The sequence below is a fragment of the Sorex fumeus genome, unplaced genomic scaffold (genome assembly GCF_029834395.1).
Source record: "Sorex fumeus unplaced genomic scaffold, SorFum_2.1 ptg000072l, whole genome shotgun sequence".
NCBI classification, from domain to species: Eukaryota; Metazoa; Chordata; class Mammalia; order Eulipotyphla; family Soricidae; genus Sorex; species Sorex fumeus.
Window position 1 is genome coordinate 26993643 of NW_026606129.1, and position 24644 is coordinate 27018286.

General features: G+C 41.4%; 1 protein-coding gene across 7 annotated transcripts in view; it reads right to left on the reverse strand.

Annotated features, from left to right (window-relative positions):
- The window catches only part of THRB (thyroid hormone receptor beta), a 441166-nt gene extending 420099 nt beyond the window's left edge, over window positions 1-21067 (reverse strand). For 2 of the 7 annotated variants that reach the window (XM_056129154.1, XM_056129150.1), the window contains exon 1: window positions 20400-20664. The gene's annotated coding sequence lies outside the window, so the exon portion shown is untranslated. Of the gene's footprint in view, window positions 1-18633; window positions 18742-19111; window positions 19248-20399; window positions 20665-20934 lie in introns of those variants that run through there. The other 5 variants (XM_056129153.1, XM_056129148.1, XM_056129151.1 and 2 more) reach the window with 4 other exon arrangements.
- Between the last annotated feature and the right edge of the window lie 3577 nt (window positions 21068-24644).

Consider the following 24644-nt stretch of genomic DNA (forward strand, 5'->3'; position numbering starts at 1 on the left):
CAGAAAATATTACATTCATTTTATCTGAAATATCCAAAATGTTCTTGAGAGGATCCCAACTCTTTTGATATATTTATTTTAAAAATGTATTAATGATATATTTAAATCAAGTTTTAGAAATGAGAAAATCAAGGAGACAACTTTAAAAAGTTCTTGGTGTTTTTTGTTTTCTTTTACATTAAATTTGCCGAACAGGAAACACTCTTACACAGTTTCCAGATTTACAAATGAATTTTCTGATTTATTATTGAATGGAAAATAAATATCTTCAGGAGAAATATCATATCCATTTACCATCCTATAACATATGGTCAAAGGCAAAGTGATTGGAAATACCTTGATATTTAAACTTTCTGAGTTATGGATGTGGGGCTAGAAAATACATAACGTTCATGATACTGCTCTCTAATTGTTCATCCATCGCAGATGATACTAATCACTCATATCACTTTTTCTGCTATCCCAGATATCTGGTTTTATCATATTTTACAAAGACATCAGTCATAGACCTACTAAAGTAGGAATAGAATTATGTGCTCTACTAGATTGAGTAATATAGCTACCAGAATTTGTAGCATTAGTGATTACTGTTTTGGGTCAGGTTTGTCATGCGGCGGGAGGGGGGAGAGATGTGCCAAAATTCAGATATATAACAATGCCAGCAAAATTCAAATATACAACACTGCCAGCAAAGATTCTGTCTTTGGTAACTTCACCTTAATGAAACATCCAGGTTTTTTTTTTTCTTCAGTTTTTGAACCGTACTTGTCAACTGTACTTGTGCAACTGTTGGGGCATGGGGATCATGCAGTGCCAGAATTAAACGCAGGCCTTCTTTCTGCAGAGAAAACACATGCTCAAGGCCATAAGCTATCTCTCCAGCTCATAAATCTCTAGGTTTTTGATGTCTGACAAGACTGCTTTAGATTATGTATGCAGTGTATAGGTAACTGAGAAAGTAAGTTTGTAGACAAAAAATATAAGCCTCAAACATTTAGAGATGGGCACCACTGACTCAAGATTTAGATGGGTGCATACTGAAACAATGACTTTTCTAAATAATTTGAGAAATGTATATAAGAAATCTATGCAATAAACTGTAGCTAGAATGACTTAATACAATACATTGAACTTTTTCATGGAAAAAAATGTAACATCTATGAGAAAGCATAAAGGAAAACCACAAGGTTAATATGTGGTTCTCTATAGCTAATGTTCTAAAACCAGAATGTTCTATTTGGCCTGCATCTCAAAATTTGTCATGTTCTCATTAGTACTGAGGGCAACAGTACTACTTTATACAACTGAAATCATCTTGAAACAAGAGGCAAAAGCCCACTGAAGAAATATGAAGTCAGAGTTTTCTCAAATGAACAAAAAACTATTTAAAATGCCATTATATAAAATGACATAAAATGTCATTACGATAAATATGAGAAACAAGCTAATATTATTCAAATCAGTGTTTAATCTGGTAAAATTAAAAACATAATTTGCTTAAAAATGTAAACTACATATTGAGAAACTATAACTTATTTCATCTCATGTTATTTAATAAACATTCAATATATGCTCCAACCGCATAGATTTGTACATGCTTAAATTATGTAATTTGAACCTATTTTCCCTCAAAGCACCGTGCAAAGTTAACTTTTTCTTTTTAATTGACTCACCGTAGATACAATTAAAAGGAAAAAGGATATAAATTGTTTTAAATGAGCAAAAGCACAAACTGGAACATCTTCCCGTGAGAGGAAGCATTCGTTCTCTGACCTTTCAGAGCGTGCACAAAATTATTTTTAAAATCCCCGCAAAACACAGTACGCTTTTCAAAACAGGAACTCCATCCATTTCTAAGTTTTAATTTTAATAAAGCAAGCATTCTATATTAAAGCATTCTATATTAATATTAGTTGAGAAACAAGCACATCCACAGTTCCTTAAAAGCATATTTGAAATCGTGTTGAAAGAAAACATGACTTGAAATAACTCGCTGATGTCTTTCTAAGGAAACACTCGCGGGGAGTCAACAGTCCTTTCATCAGACCCAGAAATGGGGGCGTGGGGAGGGGCGGGGTTGTTCGAATGAACACCCCCTCCTCCCCCCAAGAACCCGCTCGAAGGGCTCGGAAGGGCTCCGAGAAGGCACTTTCAAAAGCGAGTCCCAGGCTTGGCAGGGAGCCAGCCCGGGATCCGGGATCCGCGTCCCGGCCTGGCAGGAGCGCGCCGCTTCCCAGGGCGCCGCGTCAGGCCCTGCGGCCGGCAGTTCCCACCCGCGCTGAAACCCGACTCGCGCGCTCTCCCGCCACCGTGCACACCCGGGCTGGCAGCGTGGCTTCCCCTTCTTCCACCCGCTGTCGGATAGCTGCACCCGCAGGACTGATCGCATTCGGGGACCATAACACCTTCAAATTCTAATGTCCAATTTTTTTTTTCTCTTTTTAGCTTTTAACCCTTTGTTTGGCTTTGCGGGCTTTGAAAGGCCCAAGTCTCCTTTCCTTCTGATGTATTGTTTTTGTGGGTTGCCATCTTCAGTCAGAGGCTAAAATGAAAAACGAAAAAGAAAGATGCACCTATCAAAATCCCAAAGCGAGCACTGTCTGGAGGAAACGGAAATGATCGGACTTCCAAACACGACAGCAGCTCTTTCTGTCTTTCTGGTTTGGGGATGGCTCTTTTTGGAAGGTGTCTTTTTGGGGGATTTTGAAAGCATTCTCTGAGAGAGCAATGTTTCCTGAAATTAAGTGAAGGACTAAAATTTTTATTGTCATTATCTTGCAGCCGAGGAAGTTGGAACTCCTCTTTGCTGTTTAGGCATTTTATTTGTTCAGGAATCAGATTTGGAGAATATAGTCTCAGTATCTCTGATGAGGGTCAAGTGAACTGACTTTATGAAATGCATATGTTGTTCAGTCCTTTTATTTTTTAAAACACTAGCCAATATTACATGCATCCTTATAACAGTAAAGTTTTTTTTCTTAATAACTCTTTTTTAAAATTGTAACTCCAGTCAGAATCTGTTTTGCAATCGTGACCCCAGATGTAAGCACATAAAACTGTGTTTGCTTTTTGCTTTTTTCCTTCTAGGCTATTTCAGGGATCAACCCAGGAGCCTGACAGATTCCAGGCATGCTCTAGCCATGTCTGGGACCCCAAATGTATATAATTTCATGTTTTGGTGTTTTGGTCATACTCAGTGGTGCTCAGGGCTTACTCTTAGCTTTGTGCTCAGGAATCACCCTGGTAGTGCTCAGGGAACCATATATGCAGGAATTGAACTAGGGCTGGTTGCATACATGGTAATTGCTTTCAACCCTGTACTTTGTCTTTGACCAGATGTTTGCATTTTTAAAATGAAGATAATGTTTCCAAAACATTTTCTAAGGCTTTCTGTTGGTTTTTATTTAAACTTTTATTGATTGTGACTCGTTGTGTTGATTTAAGACCCAATAATGTGTTAATCAGATCTGAGAATAAATTAACTACTTACAGATAATAGGATCACTCCACTAATTCTTTTATATCTTTGGATTCTGCATGCTCTTATGTAAAGAAGGTACAAATGAAACAAAAGCACATCACAGACTCTAATATGCACAGGATTCTCCCTTCGCATCTGGATGAAATGCAGATTTGGCACCTGCAGGTCTGACTGAACCCAAAACTCTGCATGCGTGCTTTGCTTCTGGTAGTTTGCATGGGCAGGCCTGGGCAGAAGAGCACATTGAGAAGCGAGAAGGGTTGACACAGAGGTAACTGTGTGAGATCCACCACTATCAGGAGAACTGATGACACCCCAAGCATTGCCACAGGCCACACACACAGTATACTCACGAGACTGAAGAAGGTAACCCACCATATTTCTGCAGTTTTCATAATGTCAGCATCTTCTGATCTTTATTCCATTTTCTATCTACATAACCAATACCTAGGCCTTAAAGAGCAGAGGCTAAGTACTCCTGTTTGTATTTGCTTGGAAACCCTTTGGAATGGATTACCTAAAAATGTGGGCCATTGCTAGATTAGGCAAAGAAGGAACAGCCAAGGGCAATGCCAGCAGGCAAGAGTTTGAAACGTTTATTAACATTTCGGGAATGTGTTAGACCATGAAATACTCTGATCAAGGTGGTCTGCACTCATGAAATACTTCTAAATCTATCAACACAAAGAAAATGCCTGGTTCGGCATCATTTTCCATGATTCTAAACAATATAGTTAGAATTTCCAAAATAAAAAACACTGAACCAGTAATTGTAACTGTTTCTGATATAATACTGGCCTTTGTACTTCTTGCCTATAGAAATTAGGGTGTACATATATTGTAAATGAAAAAAAAATAGTATTTTCTTCCATGATACTATTTTGTACCTAGGAAGGGAGGACAAGGAAGCATGTTGCTCACCACTATAACCTAATCTATATCTGGGGTATTTTTGGTGCTGGAAAAAGAAAAGGATAAAGAATTGGGACTGGAGATATAACAGGTAAGGTTCCTGCCTTGCATGAGGCTGGTCTGGGTTCAATCCCCAGCATCCCAGATGGTTCCCCAAGCAGCTTCAGAAGTACTTCCTGAGCACAGAGCCACAAATAACTCCTAAGCACTACTAAGAGTGACCCAAGAACCAAACACAAACAAACAAACAAAATACCACCAACTGATATGATTTAAAAATATCATAATGTACTATAGATTTTATTAATTTATTTACCATTACATTATTTGCTTTATTGAATTGAACAGAAGTCTTAAAAACGGAGGTAGAATGAAAAGCAGCATTTTCTAGCTTGCAGTGTCCACAGTGAGAAAAGAGAGGAAGAGAGGAAGAGATGAAAATGAGAGGAAGACCAGATTCTTGATTCCTGGTTGGAGCAGGGACAGGGCAGGTGGAGTAGAAATTATTCCAGAATAAAATTAGGAAAATGTTTAAATTTCCCACATTTTTAAATGCATCCACCAACCCTCAGAAGAGCTAGGGTCATAAAAAATGGCCAACTGTAATTGATGAGGAAATGGATTAAGGTTTAGAACATCTAAAGTAGTAGTTTCCAATTGGGATAATTATACCTCCACCCCCATCCCAGGAAGCACCTGGTAACGTCTGCATAGTTTTGACTGTTACAACTCTGAGGTAGAGTGCTAACAGTGTCTAGTAAGAAGGGACCAGGATGCTGCAGGATGCTGCTATATGAAAGGGCAGCCCATACCACGAAGAAATCGCTTCCCCCATGGCAACAGTGCTGAGGTTAAGGAATACTACTGTAGGGGGAAAGGACTTGGTAAGTTAAAAGCAGAAGCAGTGAGGAGAGGATGCACTCACTGAACTAGATGATCATCAGTGAAGGATAAGTTCACAGACAGAAGTGGGAAAGCTGGCTGTATCTCTTATTTTAATAGATCTCTCTCCAATTGATCTTAAACTGATCAACCCCTGGCAAGTCCAGCTCCTGGCTTCCACTGAAGACAATCTCGACCTCATTAGAACTAAGCAGAAACCCAAAGGAGGCCAACTATTCACTTAAAAACGATGGTGAAGCTGCTTTGCATAGCAAAACACCAAAGTCAAGGCAGGCAAAGGTGTACTAGTGGCTTTATCTTCTCCCAGGTAAGGTGGCATCACACCAGCAGGTTTTTTGACAGCTCAAACTGAATTCCTGTGCCTGGACATTTGCTCTTGGCCACCCAAGTGGCAGTCCAGCAATGCTTAGGGAATCAATTGTCTCTGGAGGTTGTCTTTAGCTGCTACTAAACAGATTTGAGTGAATAAATATCCAGTCTCTTAGACTAAGAAACACGTTCTTTTCTGTCTCCTAGAGTTTCCCAATATGACTAAGCTCTAGGTGCCCTCAGTAGCAACTGACTTGCTAATGTGCCTCCTAGCTGCTATTCCTTCCGCGACTCCACCTTCTATCTCCTATTTTCACCAACTCACTCTCCCCACACAACTTACACTTGCTTTTTCATTTCAGAATCAGCTCCTGGGGAAGCCAAACTCAAGGGGTAAGTCCTTTGTAGCCATATTTGGGCTGGTAGTGATTGATCCTCAAGTTGCTCTCATGTCTGAGCACCCTAGGTCCAGAGTATCCCTCTCTTACTTGGGCCTATTTTTCCACCTGAGTTGCTGAGCACAGAATCACTAGATTTTTAGAATCAAATAAGCTGCAGGCTGTGATCCCACTTCTTTTAGACCGTAAGAAACACAACTTCAGGCACATTCCTCTCTCCCACTGAGAGAATAAGCAAAACCACATCTTTTGCTCAAAGATGGCAGGGAATGCAAACATAATCCCTATTAGTTTCAAAGCCCCTAAAGTCAAACTTCTGTAAGAACTCAAGTAAGTAACAACACTTGACTCCAAGAAGGGAGGGTCTCACTTTAGTGCTGGGAAGAGGCAAAGATGAAGAGCGACGACTGTCATGGTTCAAATAAACTTTAATGAATTACGGGTGGGGATTTCAAAACCACAAAACAGCAAAAACGGAATAGTTATTTCAAAACACTGTTAGACAAAGAAAAGAAATGAGTGTAAACCCCCTCAGGGTGATGTTAAATCATTCATCTCCCATGTAATGTGAAAAATCTCAAGACAAGAAAAAGTCCACCAAAAGAAAAAAGTTAGGAGTTGTGAAAGAGGTCATGGCATTAGTACTTTCAAGAAGTCTTGTCAAAAAAGACACTTAAAAAGTGGCAGAGTGCGAATTTTTCCAAATGTCCCTGAATGTCATCCCTACAGATACTGTGGAACCCAGCACCTACGGGATTGCTTGCTGACATACAGCAAAGAGAAAGCAGGCTGCTAAGTTTGACATTGACTTCCAGATTTGTGGTGCAATCATTCTGCTGGACTCTTTTTCTCTTTTTTGCTTTGGGGCCACACTTGGAGGTATTCAAGGCTTATTCCTGGCTCTTCACTCAGAAATCACTCCTGTTGGGGCTGGGGGGAACATATGGGGTACTAGGGATCAAACTGGGGTCAGTCTATTGCAAGCCAAGTGCCTTACCATACTATCTCTCTGGCCCTTCTTTAGGACATTTCTTTTATAAGCCCACTGGAGGCCCTTTTCTTGGATTAGGGAGTTTTTCCCAGTTGGGTTTCCTCTTTGCAGAAAACATCCACTTTGGAGTATGGATTTCTTGCCATCTTAGATGGGGAATTGATATGGAGAGATCCTTCCCTCTATCTCAATTCTTCTGTGTGGATGGTGGTTTTTTGAGAGAAAAGAACAGCATAGCTTTTCTGCCAGACAACCAATTCCCTTATTTATAATGCAGGACAGCGGGCCCGTGTAAGTGTATATTCTGGTTCATCTGGGGACACATGGTTGTTCATTTTAAAATTAGATTCAGCCTAATTATATGCAACATCCTACGTGTGGTTGGTCTACAGAGCAGGAAAGCATTACTCAGCACCTACCTGCTGGGCCAGCCTACTAGGTGCCACTAAACTTGTTTAACCCACAGTTCCTGCCCTCTGGGAACTTCAAGTCTAGCCATAGAATGTCTAGCTCACTGAGAAATCTGGGGCTTGGATACTGACTAGTGAAGAAAAATATATAGTAAGTGACTAAGCATGTAATGTTATTTTGGGACAAAAGGCAGCAAAACTGTCATGGAATGGGCATGTTCCTGCAGGGCAGAACCTTCTAATTAATCAGGGCAGGATATGGGTTGCTCCTTGAATGAAGGACATGAAATTGAAACAGAAGCAATGAGATTGAAATAGAAGCGGGGGGGGGGAATACATGTAAATATATAATATATATTATATATACATATATAATATACATACATGTGCATATATGTAATGATGTTGAATGTGAATACTAAAAATAAAACATGCATCAAAAACAAGGGAACAGGGTGGCTGTAACAGATAACCAATTATTTTTCTCTGTCTCTGTATCTTTTGCAAATGTTTAGGGTTTACTAACGTCAATGATTGATAACAGGATTATCTCCCAAGGCTAAATAAATGCTAGGTATAAAGAGAGAGACTAGGTTTTTTTAAACCAATAAACACATCCTGATCATTTAAAACTAATGACAGAATAGCTCATGATGCAAAATGATATGATGAAGGAAATTTGAAGGTTGATCTCCAGATCTCAGTCCCCTTCCTTTTGAATAATACACCACATACATTTATTTATTTATTTATTTATTTGGCTTTTGGGTAACCCACCTAATGATACTCAGCATTTACCCTGACTCTGAGCTAAGAAATTACTTCTGGCACTGCTCAGGAGACCAAATTGGATCCCAGGGATTGAACCCAGGTCAGTCTCCTGCAAGGCAAGTGCCCTACAGGCTGTACTTGCTCCAGACCCCAACATCCTATATCTTTAAAGTGCAGATTTACTTAACACAATCAATTTTATAACTTTTGTGGTAATAAAATAATAAAATTGATTTCCAGAATTGAGGACACACCAAACACTATTTACTGACTAAATAGTTTATAATGCTTATCTCATTTAATCCCATCCATAATGCTGTGAAATATGTGCTGATATTATTTCCATTGCATGGATGGGGTAACTTAAGTTCAAAGCAGTTTAAAGAATTGCTACAAAAAACACAGCTAGAAGGTACAAAATTAGTATCTGTATGGATGAACACTATCCTGTCCTGGTCCCTAAACTCTCTTTTCAATATCCACCAATCCAGCATGAAAGATTTCCAGCTTCCACACCACCCAAAATACACTTGGTCTGATAGAGGACAAGGAATGTCTCCTTTCATGACAGGACTTTAAAATAGTATGTGACTGACCCCCAGTGCTAACTTTGAACCCCAGAGATCCCCCAAACAGGACAGCAGCTAGTTGAAGACTGTGGACCCTATTATTTCTCCTCTACTATGAAGAGGAGAAAGGTAAACTGAATTCTGTACCTGTGAGACATTAGCAGGATCAACTTAGCATTGGAAATTTTAATTTTTGAAAATATTGCAAAGTATCTTATGAAAACAGACTTGGAAAAATGAAGATAGCCCTACCTAGGCTAACATGAAGGCTGACAACTCTTTCTCTTTCACATGTCCTTAGCAAACATTTGGTTTTATATCTTAATAATCTGAAACACATATGCCCTTTGTATTTCATTACTTTTCAGAATAAGACATTTTAATAATAATTAAATGATAAGGTTTCAGAAAGTTAAAACATGCATAGTATGAAGGAAAGGGCTTCTTTGTTCTTTTCCTTTTCACTTACTCACTTTTATTATTCATGTCCCTCTTACATTTCTTTCACAGGAGGCACTTCTATAGACCTGGTTGAATATTTAATAAAGCATCTTTACAATTGGGGAAAAAATAAGAAAACATCTTCTCTGGTTAAAGGAGAAGAAAACAAGAAAACATCCTCTCTGCCCATTGTAGTATGCAATAGTAGGATAAATACTAGGAACATTGGTATTTTTAGTTAAGAGATTATGTAATGAGTCATTTATTTTAAACAGTCTTAGGCTGCCGTATGAAATGTTTCCAAGAAAATGGTTTCAATACCTCTGTCAACACACCAAGAATCAGCTATGCTGCTCCCTGATGTCTCCGTTATTTCCAGTTCCCTCTAAAAAGTATTATGCATAGTACACTTAAGATGTGCCAATATTACCAAGATTTATCAGTGAGCACCCAATGCTACGTGTATTATTAGAGACTACAAAGTTGGTTCTATAACAATGGTCAAAGGCAAAATATGTAGAACCAGTTTTAGCAAGAGTGACGATGACCATAGGAGTTAGAAGTGAAGCAAGAGAATTAGGTCAGATGGGAGGATGGTACTGAGCCCAAAAAAAGAAAAACAAAAAAAGAACTGGGTTACCTCCTTGCAACAAAGATGTTTCCATCGCTTGTCAATGCTTCTGAAAGCAAAATGGTCATGTGCTGAGAGCAACCCACAGAAAAATGAAAGAACAGAGTAGTACAGTGTGACAAAGACAGGACACTGACCACCACATAATTCTCCTGCCCTGTCAAGAGTCATCCCTGGAGAGCTATGCCAGGGGAGAAACTCTATTTCCCACCCCATTCATTCAGTGAGGATTCAGGATTTGTTTTCACTAGCAGCATTTAAGCAAGAACAGTTTTGTGTCACTTCCAGACTAAGGTTGTTAGGAACCCAAGGAGCTTTTCCCTCTCATTTCTTTCTCAGTGGTTGAATGCAATAAACACCTGATACTGGAAACCATAAACTGGAGATGGAGAAGTCCAAGCCCAAAGGGACTTCCCTGAATCTCTGCAGAGTCAGGCACTGTCCACTCAGTAACAGCAATTTTCAACTGTCCATCTTAAACATTTTTCAAATTTCACCTAAGTGAAAAAAAACTATTTTAAAGTCACCATGCAGTAGCACTGTAGCACGGTCCTCCTGTTGTTCATCGATTTGCTCGAGCGGATACCAGTAAGGTCTCACAACAAACTGTGAGACTTGTTGTTACCATTTTTGGCATATCAAATACATCACGGGTAGCTTGCCAGGATTTGCCGTGCAGGCGAGATACTCTCGGTAGCTTGCCAGGCTCTCTGAGAGGGGCAAAGGAATCGAACATGGGCCGGCTGCATGCAAGGCAAATGTCCTACACGCTGTTCTATTGTTCCAGCCCATATTATATAGTATTTCTTTAATTTCATTTATTCAATCATTAATATAATCCATTCACCTCCAATTTCAATCATTAAAAAAAAAAATTACAGGCTGGAGAGAAAGTGGGTGTTAAGGTGATTAGCTTGCACCTGGCTGGTCCCAGATCAATCCCTGGCATTTTGTCTGATTCCCCTGGCACCACCAGAAGTGACCCTTGAGGAGATTTCGAGCCAGGAGTAAGCCCAGCCAGCATACAGCTGGTGAGGCCCAAAAAACAAACAAAATCACTCTCAGAAGAACAAACCACAACTAAATAACAAATCTTAATGCAATGCCAATGCTTATTCAATGTAACTGTAAAGGTATGTTTCTGTTTGATGTGGGAATTGTAGGCATGTATAGATAATAGCAGAGAAATTCTTTAAGTAATATTCAACCCTGATTAGGCTGGAGATAATCTTTAAATTAAACTTCACTGAAAACATTAGACAGAGAATCTACCATATAGCTGCTTCCAAATTAAACTTGAAATCCTCCCAAATGTATAGCCAACTTGCTAAAAAAAATTCAATCACTGTCACTGTCACTGTCCTCCCATTGTTCATCGATTTGCTCAAGCGGGGCCAGTAACATTGTGAGACTTGTTACTGTTTGGCATATTGAATGCTCCACAGGTAGCTTGCCAGGCTTTGCCCTGTAGGCGAGATACTCTTGGTAGCTTGCCGGGCTCTCCAAGAGGGGCGGAGGAATCGAACTCGGGTTGGCCGTGAAAAAAATTTAATATTGGAATTAAATTAGAAAAATTTTGCTGCATTTTGGAGATGGCAAAAGATATTCCCAAAGACTTTATAGCAACCTATAACACCTGTAGTTTCTCCAGTCATCATCTCTCAGTGGATTATTTGGAATCTCTAATGGGGCTTATTATTTCCAGTTTCTCACCCATTCAAAATTTATCCCAAAGAACAGATAAAGAAATTCTGATTTGCTAAGTAATCTTTCTGAAATCAAGACAAAGTCCACATAGTGGTTTGGAAAGTCTTTACCACGTATCTCTTACCTGCTCCAACAGCCTCTTTAGTTGTCCTATACACTTAAATCAGATTGAGGTCCTTGACGGTTCCCAAATGCTTCATATATTGACCCTCGTTAATATTACTGTATATTATGTTCTTCCTATCTACTGAGTAGTCAGTATTTAAGAATGTACAGTTGTAGGCCATGTTACATGATTGCACTTAATTTTCACGGTATCACAGATAAGGACTTAAGCATATACAATGAAGCCAGATGAAGCAGGGATATGAATGCACACACTTCCATTCCATAGCCATGATTAGGAATATTACACAACTAGTTTTAAATGTGAATGATCGTACCTCCCAGAAAATATTTTTATTGTCTCATCTAGAGTGTGGGATCAAGGGTCGCTGGTATCAGTGAGTGGAAGGCAGTGATGTTGCTAAACATTCTACAGTACACAAAACATTCCTCCACAACAAAGAATCACCTGGTCACAAATGCTAATAGTGCAGAGGTTGAGAAACACTGTTCTACACTAAAATATCTCCTATCTAGCTCTGGGAAACACAGCATTTCACAAGCAAGGATTTTTAAGTGTTGACCTGGGTGTCATGGCACCTGCCACAGAGCTCAGCAATCAGCAGATGCGCAGTTCATATGGGATGAAGTAAAGGATGGAAGGATTGGAAGATGGAAGCACAGCTAGCGAGATAGAGGGATGGAAACACTCCCAAAGAAAAAAGTAGTTTGTTCTTTTTGAAAGTTCAATAATGATAAATTCAAACATCTATTCCTTATAAGCCATTAATGTATTTAGAATGCATTTATTTTTCTCTCACCTCTTGGAGATTCCTAATGCACATGCATAATGTACACTAGCATTAGACTTGAGAACTCTCGAATTTATTTGTCAAACTTAGAATTACCAAACATAATTTTACATGTGTAAAATAAGCAAAAATGTAATAAGATAAAGATCTGCCAAAATATGCAGGAGTATGGAAACAAGACTAAAATGATGACAGGATTTGCAGATCGGGTCAACAATGAGACTTTGACCTTTGTGGCATTTCTCTATAAACTGAAAACTGGGTGTGGAATCACAGCCCAATTAGAAATAGGCAGTACCTTTTACCCCTCTGGGAGTGGGATATGTGGATCACTGCTGGCAATGTTCAGGGATTATTCCTGGCTTTGTGCTCAAGGGTCATTCCTGGCAGTGATGAGGGGACCATAAGGTGGTGCCCAATCACAGAACTTAAGTTGGTCATATTTGAGGTGAGCAATTCGTCTCTGGTCTCACAAACACTACCTTTTCTTATTGTATTTGACAACACTACTCACTCCTGTGATTTAGGCAGCAAGTTGTTGTCACATTTGTCACATTTATGCACAACATTTATGAGAAAGTAATATAAAAAGTTGATCCAAACTCAGAAATGTCATGTCTATTTTCATCAGTCATTACTTTTGAACACCAATTTTGAGAAACTGTTGCTGAAATCTGAGAAAGCAGTATCTTACAAATAATGCGTATATCTGAAAAATTTTGTAAACCTCTAAATAAAGGATGTCACAACCTCTGAATCAGAATATTCGAAAGGATCCTGAATGTCATGATCAAACATTAATTACTCCACAAAAACCATGACTATCCTTCACTTTTCACTGCACATTCCTAAGCCTTGAAAGAAGCCACGGTTTTATTTCCAAAATCAAGAAGACAAACTGCAGATAATTTGCATTCTTTTGTTCAAGCACTTGCTTAATCAGCTTATCACTCTCGATTTCCTGAATAAACTAAATACTTGAACGAAGAAAAGAAGTATGATTAGAACTTTCTCTTTAGAAGTAGGAAGTCCAGTAACTTAGTTCAGATCAGCTGAGTGTGCAGACAATTGCACATTTTTACATGTCATTGACATGTGTTACGTATAAATGTTTCTGACATGTGTTATATATACACATGTCACTGACATGTGTTATGTATAACTGACGTGTTATGTATACATGTCACTGACATGTGTTATATACATGTTCTAGACATGTCATACACACACATATATATTAGAGTGCCTGTCAGGATAGAAAGACTATATATGTTTTCTGGGACAGAGTCAAGGCTCCTTCCTGGGTCCTAATTCCAGGCTCTTCTTATTTGCCATTGGAAAAAATACTGTAAGTTCAGAGCAAAGCTCAGTTTCTCACTCAGTAAAAATAATACTGCTCCAGAAGAGTTGATAGTACATAAAATCTCCAAAGTCCCTTTGGAGAATAATATGTTACAAACAATGTTAGCATTGATTGTATTCTAGCTGTTTGCTGGCTGAATTCCTAATAGAAGGTTATAGAAACATAGTACTGGTGACTCAGTGGTTTGAATCCCATTCCCCATTGGGGCCCCACTCCAACCCCAAAACACAACCACTTGCCTAAAAGCCGTAACATATTCAACCCCACACCACTGGATACCAAGAGAATCTTAGATAAAATCTACTACACTTTATAGTATTACACAGGGAATAGAAAAGCCATGAAATCATTAATTGCTTACAATAAAATAACAATAAGTAAGGGGGGCTTTAAAGGGACTTGAATAGTTATATCTATTCAATCACAGTGGAAAGGATTTCAGAATCTCTTTATATTAATAAATGCTTATTGTCTCAAAAGTCACAGGATTACACACAAGGCCACAAAATGATCAGAAAGGCACACAAATGTTTGTGTTTATAATAGGAATCCCATCAAAAAATCAAAATTATTTTAAGCAGAGTTAACGTGGAAGTCTTAGTCAACAACTCCGGCACTAAAACAAATCCCTTTAGCAAAACACTGAGCTATGATATAACATGTCAAAGTGTATAATGTAACACTATACTGTATACTGCATATGTATATAATATAGTATAGAATAATGTATAATGGATAGCTATAATGTAACATGTAATACAACCTAGGCAGCAAATATTCACTTTGAGAAAAACTAAGTCACAAGATTATAATAACAGTATTAGAAGAGTAAAAAGCAGCACCCTTTTTCCCCTTCATTCTTCCATCAAGCATTTTCTGTGCCCAAGTGTTAAACTCTTTGCCACGTGTTAAGGCGTCAAGAATAACAACCCCATAGCCCCTTATCACAATTAAGAGAGGGTAAACAAGTGGAAACAAAAATTTGTCTTCAAGGATGATTAGAGCTCAACAATGTCAAGTACAAAGTATTAAGGCCACTTGCTCAGAGAAGTTTATGGCTATAAGGTCAATTTCAAGTACCTGGCTGGCCTGTTCTCTCAGATTACTCTAGTCAAAATCTTGGCTGAGACACTGGTATCTGAGAAAGTCAGCTTAAAGAATATGTTGCCCACTTAACCATTCATTCCTCTAGGTTTTCTGAGCCCTAACTTTGTACTGAGACTATCACTAGAATCTCTACCTCTACACTGTGGTAGCTCAAGCTTCTATAGATAAACTCTCACTGGGTTACTTTCCATCATTACCACTTTTGCACTAAAAAATTACCTTATGAGTTAGTCAACAACATCATGATATGTGGAATTTTACTTAACTTTCCATACAACTAAAATCCCAGTATGAATTATTATATGATTTGAAATTTCACATAAGTATATATACTAGTTGGTAGGGACCATACCACACACTCTACAAATGTTATCTGATCTGTCCTTACAACTTTAATGCATACTTGCCCATTTGAGTCCCTCTTTTATCTTTTAACTTGACTACTTAGCTCAAAGCTAAATTAGTCCAAAGCAATGAGGAGATAAGTGTCCAATTTAATTATCAGTACTCCTCTAGATGATTTTTAACTTTCTTGCTCTACCATTTTCACCAGTCTTGATAGATATTTTGTGGAATTTTTACTATATATTGATGTACTCATTTCTGAAAGACAAGGCTCTATAAACAGAACAAATTACCATAATCAGGAATTATAATTTTTTTCCACCTCAACTGTCAAAAAAGTTTCCATGAATAGCTCATTTGAAGTTGACCCCTGGGGTATCACATCTCAGGTCACCTGAAAACTCAGATAATGGAATTATCGGATTCAGAAACTGTGGAAATGAAAAAAAAGGGGGAAGGTAATGGGGAGAGGATGACAAAGTAAACTTACAATACAGGGTAACAACCATAATATCACAAACTCTATTACATTGAGCTATTTCTTTTCTTTTCTTTTCTTTTGTGTGTGTGTGTGTGTGTGTGTGTGTGTGTGTGTGTGTGTGTGTGTGTGTGTTTGGGACACACCCAACTGTGCTTAAGCTTACTCTGGCTCTGTACATAGGGATCACTCCTGGAGGTGTGAAGGGCACATATGTGGTGCCAGGGATCAAATCTAGGTCAAGTGCATACAAAGCAAGTGCTTTCCCCTCTGTATCTTCTCTCTCTAGCTACCATAGGCTATTTCTAACTTTTACTGGATCCCAACATGTCTATTTTACCTCTTTCAAAAACACCTCTGGTGTACAGCTATACCACCACATACCCTTAGTATTCTTATGACTGCTAAAGCCAGAGGCATTGCCAAAAGCTATCGAGTGAGAAGGTATTGCTATCACCCAGTGCTATCTTTCCCTGGAATTTCACTCTAAGCACTGACAATGCCTCTGGAACTCATAAAGACATTGCTAAAAACAAGGGAGTTAAATGTTAATTTCTTCAAGGAATCAGGATAGCAAAAGTGCCTTAATATGTAAGAAGATCTGGTGCTGAGGATTTCTGTGTATTGAAGGCAAATGCCTCAAGAGGAACTTGCAGAAATAACTTCCTTGCCAACACACACACACACACACACACACTCAGAGAGAGAGAGAGAGAAGAGAGAGAGAGAGAGAGAGAGAGAGAGAGAGAGAGAGAGAGAGAGAGAGAGAGACTGGCATAGCAATTTGCCAATTGATAGCTACTAAGTATACTGGACACAAACGTATATGTATTCAACAAAGCTTTGTCCCACACCTCATGTGTGCCAAGCTCTGGTCAAAATGTGCAAAAGTGAATTTTTTCAAGATTTTCAAGAGTCAAGATTTTCTCACTTCAATAAAAATTCTAGACAGGGAAACAGATAACTAACAAATGGCAACTGAAATGAATGATTCATATTATAAATAGGATGAAAAAAGTTAACAGGTAAGAATGTGATGATTCTAAGAAGGAATGGAGGAGTGTCTTTGCCTGAGTATTCTGGGAAGGGCTTTTAAGAAGGTGACACATAATCTTACAATAGAATAACAGAGGCTATAAGAGCTTTACTTCAATTTTCAGACTTCTATCCAAAAGACTTTACTAAAAGCAAAACAAAAAAAAAACCTGGTTACTTCACACATTATACTCTTTAAACAAATGCAAAAACAAACAATAAATAACAGAAAATGGAAAGTAATCCACAACTTTTCAACTTTTAAGGAAATTTGAAGAAATTGTCCTTCCCTAAAAATGTTGATTTGAAAGAAACCTGTCTTAATTTATTTCTATTGCAAAATTTATTACAAAGAATCAAAGAGAGAAAAGATGGGATGCATATTCCTCTTGTAAATGCAATGACATTATTAAGCTATATTCCAATATCAATAAAATTATTTCTTTGCAGAAAACAGTCCTATGTCTGTTTTTTAAGGAAACAGCACTACGTCTATATTCTCTATCATCTACTTCCTTTCAGTGAAAAATAAAAGCAAATTGGTTTTACTAGAACATGGCCCCACTTAAAACATACAATAAATCTTTGAAATTCTTTAAACATAAGATCCTGCTAGTCTCCTATTTAATGTGAATAATGAATGGTTGTTCACTCTACCTTTCCATGTAATATTCCAAAGAAACCAAAGACTACTGAAATTTTGTAGAGTCAATTAAAACACTTAGCATATACTCCCCTAAAATTGTTAAGGGTTCAAGGCACTTTTCATCAAACCACCTTTTGTCTTTATTGTTTCCTAGTCTTTGACTAGTTTCAGAACAAGAGAAGTAAGCAAAAGTGAGCAGATTAGTCACTGGAGAAGTGAATATTCATAAAGAACCATGGGAAATATTGACTAAGAAGCAATGTTTATTACTTTATAATCCAGAGCAGGGTATGAATGATTAAAATGTAAGTACACATACTAAGTCAAATAATGTAAAGACATTGTATAGCAGGTCTATACAACCCAATACATTTGGCATCATAAATAAATGCTGTACTGATATTACTATCCAAGGAATGTCTTTTTTTTTTTTTAACTTCAAGAGAGGCTTTGAAAAGTGAATCCCATTAGCCTTTAAGACCAATAACGTAACTGGAAGACTTTGTTTCAAAAGTAGATACAGATAAAATAAACCTTTGCAAATTCTATGTGTGAAGAGGGAAGACGAAAAAGTCTGGATTGTTGAAGTTCAGGTAAACTCTTTTTCTCCTTTGCCTCACCTTACACTTGATGCTTCTAGACATTTCCTTTCAATGTTCCCACGGGGGGGTGTATTATATATTTAACCTTTAATACATAAAAAAGCACTCATTGCCCATTCCCCACCCACTCTAAAAATAAACTCCGTGTTTTAAGAATGAGCACCCTAATAATCCCACGATGTTCAGCAGGAAATCCGCCTCCCAAAGGACCCTTGCAAAAAAGGACGAAATCCCCCCTCCTCCCGCCCCTCCCCCGGAATCCAACTCTCCTCCCCCAAAGCGTCCTCCTTGAGGGGAAGCGCGCAGCTCGCACAACTTCTGGTGTCAGAACCAACTCCAGCGGCCGCGAGGAAGATGCTGCGTCAAGCGAAGTGGAGCCGAGAGGCTCGAGCCAGGCTGGACACCGCGAGGTCGCCCCGATTCCCAGGGAGGCGGGCGACAGCCCAGTCTCCAGGCACCGGCCGCTGGGCCCGCCAACCTTCGGGGTTAATCTCCTTTTCAAAAGCCCGGGGTTCCGGGGCCGGGAGACCAAAACAGGGGCGGGGGTGGGACCGGGGTGGGGGGAGCACCCGGAGTCCCTTTAAACCGCCTCCCTCCCCTCCCCCGTGTCTGCCAACCTTTTCCGAACCCCGGTGTCACAGAACTTCCTCATCATGGAAACTTCCACTCGGTTCGGCGCCGAGGATGCCAAACTCCATTTCCCAAGGCGCCTGTCAACAGCTGGGCTGGGGAGAGGGGGGGTGTTGGCGGTCCCCGGGGCGCGGCGCTCGCGGGGGAATCGGGCCACCCTGGTTCGGCCGCTGCCCACACCGGGGCTCCCCGTCGGCCGCCGCGCTGCACCGCGCCCGAGATCGGTCTGGCACCACCTCTCCAAGCCGGGGCGCACCCCCAACCTCCCCGGGGCGGAGGCAGGTAATGGGGCGGCTGACACCCCCCCACCCCTTCTCCACCCACGCCCGCCCGCCCGCGCGCTCGGCGGCACCCCTCGACTTCCCGCAACACCCCAGCTCCCGGAGCCCGTGGGCGGCGGCACCCCAGCCCCTCCCCACCCCGCACCCCGGCCCCCGCCTCCGCGCGCTCCTCGCGCCCGATTACCGGTGCCCGGGAGCCTGCCGGCTGGCGCGCGCGGGCGCTCGCCCCGAGCCCGGGGCGCTTGGAGGTCTCCCGGCGGGCGCACTCACATTATTCATGCAAACTTAATCCCGCCGCGTCACGCAGCCGAGCTCTGCCCAGCCCCGCAGTCTCCACCCTCCTCCGCCCCCTCCTCCCGGAGCCAGGGACCCCGCGAGCGCCGAGCCGGCCAGATGTCAAGGCGCCGCCGCCCGGGTCGTCACTGCACTTTTCCAGGCCGGGGAAGCGGCGCGGGGGCCCGGCCGTCTCCGTGCCAGCTGCTCCCGGGGCCCCCCGCGAGGGCTCGATCGGCTCCGCCCGCGGGACTCCGGGACCCCCCCGTTCCTCCCTTTCCACCTCCCCCCACTCCGGGGGTGCCGCGCGCGCGGCCACGCCGGCGAACTGGTGACCCGGTTTCCCCAGTTCCCCCGCCAGCCCTCCCGGCCGTCCGACCCGCGGGGCCGCGGCCGCCCTGAGCGGGCAAAGCCGACTCCGCCCGGGGCGCCGCGAGGAAATGGCCTCCCGGGCCGCCGCCGCCACCGCCCGGGTCGGCCACCCCCGTTCCTCGGTCCCCTGCACCCCGGGCCGGAGCCCCCCCGGTGGCCGCGCTCCTGGGCCGGTTCCTGCGGGGTCACGGGCCCCGATCCCCGGCCCGCCGCACTGGCCGCCCCGGGCCGGCCGCCCCCGCACCTGCCCGGCCAGGTTGGGGCGCTCCCCTCCACCCGGTGGCGGCCGTGCCCTGCCAGCCGCCGCGGCGCGCCCTCCCACCCGGCTCGGTGCGCTCGGGGGTCCGCGTCCGGGCTGGGGGTCCCCATAGTTGGAAGGGGCGCGGGGGGGGAGGGGACTTTGAGAAACGTGGGGTTCTCCTAGCGCGCCCCGGGGCCGCGCTCTATGCTCTTCCTCCCCAACCACTTGTGGCGCGTGGGGGGCGACCCTGCCGTGGCTGCTCCACCCGAGGGACCCCCCTGACCTCTCTTTCACCCCGCCCCATCCCACATACCCCCCCGCGGAAGTTTGAAAAAACACCTGCCTAGCCTTTAAGGGAGTCCCCCCCCCCCGTCCCCCTTCCCTTACACCTCTCCTTCACTCCAACCTCCGTCTCCGGAGCGATGGGTGCGGGGATGGAACCCTCAGCAGGTTCCCATGGGCAGCCCTATATCTATTGCTTTGGCTGGGTTCGTCACAAATTCAGCCCGGAACGCAAGAAACCGTTGACACTCGCGGGGAGATCCGCCCCGCTGCACGGGGGCTGCTAAAACTCCCCTACCCCTACCTCAAGTCCTGAAGGCCGAGGGTTCAGACAGCGAGAAAACGAAGCAAGGCGGCGGCGTTCCGGGCTAGAAGAATGCTTGGAAAAATACCGAGTATCCAAAAAAAAAAAAAAAAAGCCTAAAATGTAGTTGGCATGAAGGTAGAGTTGCCACCAAACTCTTTTGATGATTGAGTGGAATTATTTTCTTGTATTAGAACCACTCAGATTCATGATTCAGTCTACACGTTTATTCCTATGGCATGCAGGGGGGTTAGAGACACGTCGATCCTCCGGACTGAACCGCACGGAGATGTTTATTGAGAGTTTTCTAGCTCTCCAGTCTGTGACGTGTGTTTTATTCCAGCTTCTTGGAAGCATCCCACGGAATGGGGCGAGAAGCCACCCCTCCTGCTGAGAGCATTAGCAACCACAACTGTCAAGAACTCGGAAGCTCTTCCCGGAGCCTGGATGCTGCGTTTCCACACTTTGGGGAAGAAAGTTGGAGACCCCCACCCCCACCCCCCCACCCCAGCTCCCGGGAGGTGGCCTCTCTCACCTCGAATACAGCGATCCAATTTCCCTCTGTCCTAGAGCGTGAAACTGGGCTTTATTCTTCCCCGTATTATGGCTGCACCGAACTTGCAGGATTTGTTGCAGGAGACAAGTTCTCTGCAGGGAAGTTCCTGGGCTCAGCTCCAAAGCTGCCCCGGGATGTTTTGGTTGGTTTGGAGGAAAGCAGTGGCGTTTGTTCCAAATAGGCGGCCCCCTGGTGGCTAACTGAGGGTGACAAAACTGGCCACTGGGGAAAAAATCCTGTCCTCATAGCCCACAATAGATAAGGGAAGATTGGGTCTAGGGTGGTTTAGCTCAGGTTCCTTCACAAAGGTGAATGACAGGCGTTCAAGCCCACTGAAATAGTCAATCCTTTTTTTTTTTTTTTTGGAGTATTACTTGGAGCTGATTTCTTTCTTAAGAAGCAAAAATCATACCAACAACTAAATGTCACAAAAAAAAAAACATTGCTTCTCTTTGTTCAAATGGCTTTTTCTTTTCTATTTTGACCAACAAACTTCAAAATAGACCATTAAAGCATTTAGTAAACATCTTGTCAAACAATTCAGAAGCACTCTTGGTAAAAAGATGTATAACTATGGGGAAGGGCAACTTTGCTGCAGTGTTATTAAACACCTTATTATTCATTGTATTATTTTTAATATTGTCACTGAAATTGAATTGGTCTCCTGAGGACTATCTTGCAGATTGCATGATGGTAGAAGTGGATTCTCAAGACAATTTGACTCTATTTTCTAGCTGTGTGGAGGAAGGACAATGGAGGAAAATTTTATGATAACCTGGTAGAAGATAGAAAATAACAATCAGACTTTGAAGTATATGTGTCTATGTTCCAATTCTGCTAATTTAAGGGGACACACAAAGACTGTTTTCATGCCCCGGGCTCACACCCCACCATAGCCATCCTCCTTACAAGACCTGTAATCTTCAAAGTGATTGAAGAAAACAATTCATTCACATATTCATTCATTGAGCATCAGTTGTGGGAAGATGATAAACCACAAACTTTAAAAAAATTTTCGTTTTATAAAGTAGTTCACAATATTTGATTACATTTAATATTCGAACACCAATCCCACACCACTACACCTTCCTACCACCATATTTCAGGTGTTTCCATGCCAAACCCCAATCCCTCCCCCAAAGCAGAACCAAAATAATATAATATTTCCCTCCAAGGTTTTTTGCCTCCTACTTTAAATGCCGTCAAATGCTATGCTGTACTCTTGGAGTATGGGTAGGATGTGTCCTATGAAATGTCATGCAGCCGCATTTGCGACTCAGCTGTCCAGGAAAAGATTCACTTGTGGATGAGGCTTGGCAACAAGCATGAAGCACAGACGTTAAGATGACTTAAATTAGACCAAAACAAATGAGGTCAATGGTACAAGTAATACACCCAATCTTTAAAATTTTGATATATTACTATGGATCATGGCTATATTGACTTTGAGTTTTTCTTTCTTTTACCCCAATACCCATCCATTCACCAGGTTTTAAATATTGTGTTAAATATTATTTATTTTAGTTACTTTGTTATTTCTCCTTACATTTTTCTCCCAACATAAATACCTTAATCTTCTTCATCTGAGTTATGTCCTCAATGTTTCCAGTCTAATCAGAGAAATAACATCCAATTAGAATTTTCTCAGTGTCAAAGAACATTATTGCCTTGTGAAGGAACTTGAGATCAGAGAGTTATAAATATGCAGGTGAGGGGAGGGAAAAGCAGATAGTAGATTTCCATGAATGTCATTTTGGCACTTGAACTAGTTTATCAAGTGTGGACCAGATTTTACCAGGGAGTGTTATAACTGGAAGAAGTACCATTCCAAGGATTAGAACCATTAGTATACTTTCATTCATTCATTAACTAGTTTTCAAATTAGCTCTATAGCCAAATGACCTAGCATGGAGATTCCAATTCTATCTGTTCATTTTAGTTCCTGGAATTTATTTTTGCCATGAGGGCCCTAGTTATTCTGGTCTATGGCCAACCAGATAAAAATGCCAACTCTGCCCCTGTCCTTTGGGAAAACAGACTGTTAGGGAAGATAAAATATTCAAAATTAACTCTAAAAGTAGAGGTGTAATGGGATATATATATGTATATATATAATATGTATTGAACTTTATATACTTATTGTCTATTGCTAGGTGATTGCTGGCAGGCAGCCAAATAGCTGGGGGTTCAAGTAAGACTTCCTGATAAGGTGACTGGGTAAAACTTCTTGGGGAAATCAGAGAAAAGGAAAGGAGAGCTAACTATCTTATTTGCAGGCCCCCATGCAAAAGGAAAGCGCAGGGTCCTTTATTCAAAAATCAGAGGTAAAAGTTCTACTAAAGGTACAAAATATAGTATAATTTCTCTTCTTTCATATTCTGTCCTTGGAATTATCCTGATATTTTTATTAGCTATTTAAAGTTATTCTAGCAAACTGAAAATTCTTTTGTGAGCATGGATTTGTTCTTCAAACCATTCAGTACCAATTTTATGTGTAATATAAGAATATTTGATTCTACCCCGGTTTGATCTCCTGCACTGCATATGGTCCCCACGGGACCTCCAGGAGTGAGGCTGAGCATAGAACCAGTTGATAGCTTCTGAGCACCTTTGAGTGTACCTCCTCTCAACACTCCCTGCCCCCCAAATTAAATGACATTGAAATAATATGCAAAATAACAAAATCCCACATTTTATATTGCAAAACTAATATGTGCATTCTAGAAGCTACATATACTACATGTGTACACTTTAAACTTTATGTATTTGTGTTTAACTCTCACCAGAAAGTTGTTCTGGGGAAAGAATTTGATCCTTTGTAATGGTTAAAGCTTTGGGTACATTGGAGGTGACTTTGACAGTCAGACACAGCGTTAGCAAGAAGTCAGCATGATAGTATGATAGCTCACATTTATTAAATATGTGCTGTTTCAGATACTGTCCTACATATTTCACACATCTGAAATACAGAATCCTGTGAATTGATATTACTAAGCACATGATTTTTTGTATGGGGAAGTGAAGACATAATCCAATAATTTTTTCAAGCTCAGATCTAAGCACTTGTGGCAGAGAGACTTCTTTAAAACTGTCTAAAATTATGCTCTGTACGGCACAGATTACCTATATGCAGGAGACATAGTGTTGGGACAAGCACACTATGTGTGGCCTGAATCTGTATGTTCTGGATTCATGGTACGTCTCTGCTCCCTGTAAGAACTGCTGATTACAAGACAGAAAAATAAAACCTACACATCTCCAGCTGAAAATTAAGAAAATCCTCAATTACATATTCTCTCCTCTTATATTTCAAGCAAGAGATAGTAGACCTTGAGGGGCTGGGCAGAAACCACAAAACTCAAGCTGGAAGGGGTCCTGGCCCATTAATCACCCATTTGAAGGACACCCAGATTGTGGGGTCACAGTGATGAAACAATTGTGCTTATGTGAGAAGTTATTTGTTGCAGAAGTTACTGCTATCTAAACATATGACATCAGCAGGCCAAACTCCAATAGAGCACCAGTCATCTTTCTTTTAAATATATACAGTTAAAAATCATGAAGTTGGCCTAGGTACATCAACATGGATATAACTCCACAAAAAATGTGGTGTGAAAAAAAGAGTTCATGGCTCAAGTGGTAATGTAAATGCCTTAGATGTGTGAGACTCTCAGTTTCATCCCAAGCAC